This window comes from Morus notabilis, unplaced genomic scaffold (genome assembly GCF_000414095.1).
Source record: "Morus notabilis unplaced genomic scaffold, ASM41409v2 Scaffold322, whole genome shotgun sequence".
NCBI classification, from domain to species: Eukaryota; Viridiplantae; Streptophyta; class Magnoliopsida; order Rosales; family Moraceae; genus Morus; species Morus notabilis.
This window is the reverse complement of record NW_010359499.1, coordinates 350,721-355,627: the sequence shown is the minus strand read 5'-3', so window position 1 is coordinate 355,627 and position 4,907 is coordinate 350,721.

The window sequence follows — 4,907 nt, the reverse complement described above, 5'->3', positions numbered from 1 at the left end:
GGTGTACGTTGATGACATGCTGGTAAAGAGTGCTAGGGCAACTCAGCACATTACTCATTTGAAAGAAATGTTTGATGTGCTAAGAAGGTACCACATGAAACTGAACCCCTTAAAATGTGCCTTCGGGATTGGGTCCGGAAAGTTCCTTGGTTTTATGGTCAGCAACTAGGGAATAGAGGCCAACCCAGAAAAGATACAAACCCTGCAGGATATGAAGTCTCCTACAAGCCCAAAGGAGGTGCAAAAGTTGACAGGATGTGTCGCCACTCTTAACAGGTTCATATCAAAGGCGACGGATAAATATGTTCCCTTCTTTGACGCCTTGAAAGGAAGCAATCACTTTGAATGGACTCCACGATGTGAGGAGGCCTTTCAGAAATTAAAAGAGCACTTAGGCATGCCCCCAATTCTGTCAAAACCCATCCCGGGCGAGAGGCTGAGCCTATATCTCTCCGTATCTGAGCATGCTGTAAGTTTCGTGCTTACCAGGAATGAAGAAAGGGTACTATGTAAGCAAGAGACTCTTGGATGCCGAGTCTAGATATTCTGAAATGGAATAGCTAGCTCTCACCCTGATGATAGCTTCGAGGAAGCTTCGGCATTACTTCCAAGCCCATACAATTCAGGTCCTTACAAATCACCCATTAAGGCAAGCACTACAAAAACCCGAGACCTCCGGTCGACTCCTCAAATGGTCGGTAGAATTAAGCCATTTCGACATCGAATATGTACCACGAGTAGCCATCAAGGGAAAGGCGTTGGCTCATTTCCTTGCAGAATTTTCTCACAGGCCAACGCCAGCCACAAACGAAGAAGTTAAAGCAGCCGAGTGGAAACTCTACGTGGATGGGGAGTCGAGTGAAGCTAGGTCAGGTGCCGGCGTCATGCTTATCAGTCCAGAGGGCCAGAAGATCACCTCGGCGGTATGATTCAAATTCAAAGCATCGAACAATGAGGCTGAGTATGAAGCATTGATCGCAGGGTTACGATTGGCAAGTCACTTGAAGATTCAAAGGATCAGCATCTTCAGTGACTCTCAACTAGTCATCGGGCAAGTAGAAGAAGAGTACCAGGCACACGGCGAAAGAATAGGGGCATACTTGAGAAAGGTAAAAATAGAACTCATCAAATTCAAAAGCTATGAGATACTACAGGTACCAAGAGCTGAGAATATGAACACTGATGCTTTGGCTAAATTGGCATCCTCAAAAGATTTCGATGTACTAGGAGTTGTCCCCATCGAAGAGCTTGAGCGGCCGACTATTGATGAGAAGGACAAGGCCTTGACCATTCAGCCAGTCGAGGACTAGATGACACCCCTCATCCAATACTTGGCAGACGCAAAGCTACCCGACAACAAGGAGGTGGCGAGGCAGGTCAAATATAGAGTAGCCCGATACCTATTGTATGACGGTATACTATACCGACGAGGCTACTCAATGCCTTTACAGCGGTGCTTGAATGGCGCTGAGGCGTAAGAAGTCCTCCGGGAGATCCATGAAGGAGTGTGTGGCAATCACACTAGGGGGCAATATCTAGCTCTTAAGGTTTTGAGGCACGGGTACTATTGGCCTACGCTTAAAAAAGACGCGTTTCAATATGTTCGGTGTTGCGATAAGTGCCAAAAATATGCCACAATTCCTAGAGCTCCCCCAAAGAACCTAACCTCTATTCTTAGCCCATGGCCTTTTGCCAAATGGGGGATCGACCTAATTGGCCCTTGCAGCTCGCGCCGGAGGGCTTTAAGTTTGCAATCGTCGCAGTAGACTACTACACTAAATGGGTGGAGGCGAAAGCTCTAACTACGACCACGGAGGGAGCTTGCACTAGCTTCATATGGAAAAGCATTATATGCAGTATGGAGTCCCACATTCGATCATATCTGACAACGGAAAGCAGTTCGACAACGCCTCAACGCGCAAGTTTTGCAATGATTTGGGCATTCGGAAGGACTTCTCAGCGCCAATTCATCCACAGTCCAACGGCTAAGTCGAGGCTGTCAACAAAATTTTAAGTACACCCTAAAGAAGAGGCTAGATGATTTAAAGGGAAGATGGTCTGAAGAACTCCCAAAGGTCTTGTGGGCATACAGGACGACAAGTCGAACTACCACGGGTGAAACACCCTTTTCCATGACATATGGCACAGAGGCGGTACTCCCCATCAAAATCACAACACCGACATTAAGAACTATCACACATAATGACGATGCCAATGCAGAAGCAATGGATGGAGAGCTTAACCTCTTGGAAGAAAAAAGGCTCGAGTCTCAACTACGGCTCGCCGCTTACCAATAAAGAACGGCTCGGAACTATAACAAAAAGGTCAAGCAAAGGAGGTTCGTCCCGGGAGACCTGGTGCTAAAAAGGGTGACACAAAGTACGAAGCCAAAAAACACTGGTCCCTTGGGCCTGACGTGGGAAGGACCCTACCGCATCCGGGAGCTAGTACGCCCAGGAACCTAAATATTGGAAAGTTTGGACGGCAGGAAGGTTCAACATCCATGGAATGCAGAACAGCTAAGATTGTATTATCAATAAGTGTATTCCTTATATGTTGTAGTTAAGATTAACCTTTCAATTATATATGATTCATTCGCTATGAAATTGGTCGAATGCGAAAAAGTCGACCCCTGAGAAGACATGCCTCATGCAAAATCAAGATTTTACAATAGGCATGGGGGGCAGTCAAGTCAAATGGGAGTCTACATCCTACAAAACAAAGCAACAAATCCACCAGATTCTTAAAAATCTGCCAAGCCCTAAGGGGCATCTAAGCCATCGACGCCTTCAAAAATTGACAGAAGAAGGCTGATAGAAATTTATACATTTATACATATATAAATAATAATGTCTACATTATCTGAAAATAAAAACTTTTATTTTGTTTTGGTACATTACAAAAAAATTACATCCCCTAAGCCTCGTCGCCATCGCCAGCATTACGATCATGCTCAGCTGACCCATTATTACTCTCGCTGCTAGGAGAATCTTCACCATCAGAAGGAGGATCATAAAGGAATTCTTGGTTGAGGCCGGGGATGTGCCTATTGATCCGGGCAACAATCTGCTCACCAACGGACGACATGTCTTTAGCGCGCAGGTCATAAAAATCGTCCGAGGATTTGAAATCTTCAACAGCCTTGGCAGCGCATCAGAACTTTTTTTAGCATAGTCTGTAGAAGCTAGGAACTCCTTGACCCCCTCCTTCTTCCCCAAATCATAGCCCTCCTGCTTACCAAGATTATATCCCTCCTTACGAAGGGCTTCTTTGGCGTTAGTAGCCTCTTGGCAAACAGAAGCAACCTCCTTCTGAGCTGTCTCCAGGCTAGCCTTCGTCGCCTTAAGCTCCTTAACGGCAACAACGAGCTTCTTAGAAACTTCAGCCTTATTATCCCTCGCCTTCTTGAAAAGAGCCTTCAGTCGCCCCTTAAGATGATCCATCTTCTTACTCTTCTCATTAATCGCGACCATCTCAAGATAATTAAGAATACAAAGAGAGAGGGACTGCCAAAAGTGGGGAAGCTGTTAGGAAAATACACGTGTATACGTAGGTATAACCCACCAATAAAAAGGGGACTTACATGGATAGCGGAGGAGATTTGCTGACGAGCACGCTCAACCAAAGGAAGGCGAGGAGCACTCTCCCAGTTCTCCTCGAAGAAGGACTCATACATAGCCTGAAAGAGGGCGGAGAAGCGCGGAGGCATGTTCAGCGCTGCATCAACCTGCGCCCAGGAGACATCGGTCACAACGAAATTTGGGTCCAGCACCCTCTGCCCGGGAAGCAATAGACGCCCTGGCTCTGAAGGGGCGTCAGAAGCTTCAGCATCAATAACATCAATTACTGGCGTAGGCTTGGGTACCGCATGGGTCTCCTCCTGTCGGGGCCTCTTTGGTCTCGGCGTTTCTTGTGCCAAGGCCTCGGCCTCGGCGGGCTTTGTCAATGAGACATCGGCGCCAGCAGCTTCGCTCGATGGCCCACGAGGTTTCTTCTTGGAACGCCTCTTGTCTCCGGGGATGCGTAGACTAAGGGTCTTCATCTCTATAGCAGTCGAAGCCTAAGTAAAGAAAATAGTAAAACTGAAAGAAGAGAAAAAGAAGGGAGAGAGAGCTGACTGACTGCCGGCGGTAAACTGGAAAAAGTCCTTAATGGCATCGGTATTGGTAGGGTCAGGAAGGGATAACAGGAGGCCGGAACATTCTAGGTTCTTCCGCATCAAAAGGGTATTAATATGGCGCTCGTCCTCTGAATAACTGAAGGCTGTCTCCAGCTTGGCGAGCCTGTGACTAGCAAGCTGGGGACGATCTTGAGAAACTGCACAATGAAAATTAGGGTCAGCGGTATAATAACCTGACGACATCTTTTGAACATGATTGATCACCTCTATGATGCGGAGCTCAATGGTGCCAAAATCGATGAAGCCACCCAAGTTGGCATCATCTTGGAAAGCCTATCCCCTGATTTTCATGAGTTCGTGAACAACTTTGTTATGAACAAGAAAAAGTCCAACCTCACTGAACTCATGAATGACCTGCAAAACTTTGAATCCACCAACAAGAGAAGGGGAGGAGAAGCAAATGTTGTTGTCACAGGAGGCTCTGGTAAAACCAAAAGAAAGGACCGGAACCAAGGGAAAGGGAAGAAAGGAAAGAACAAGAAACCAAGGAAGACTAAGGGCCCCATCCAGAAACCCAAGGGAAAATGTTTCCACTGCAACGGCGAATGACACTGGAAGAGAAACTGTAACAAGTATCTCGAGGAGCTGAAAAAGAAAAAGGAACAAGGTAAATCAGATTTACTAGTCCTTGAAATATGTTTAGTAGAGGGTGATACCTCGGCCTGGATAATTGATTCAGGAGCAACTAATCATGTTTGTTTTTCTTTGCAGAGTCTTAGTTCTTACA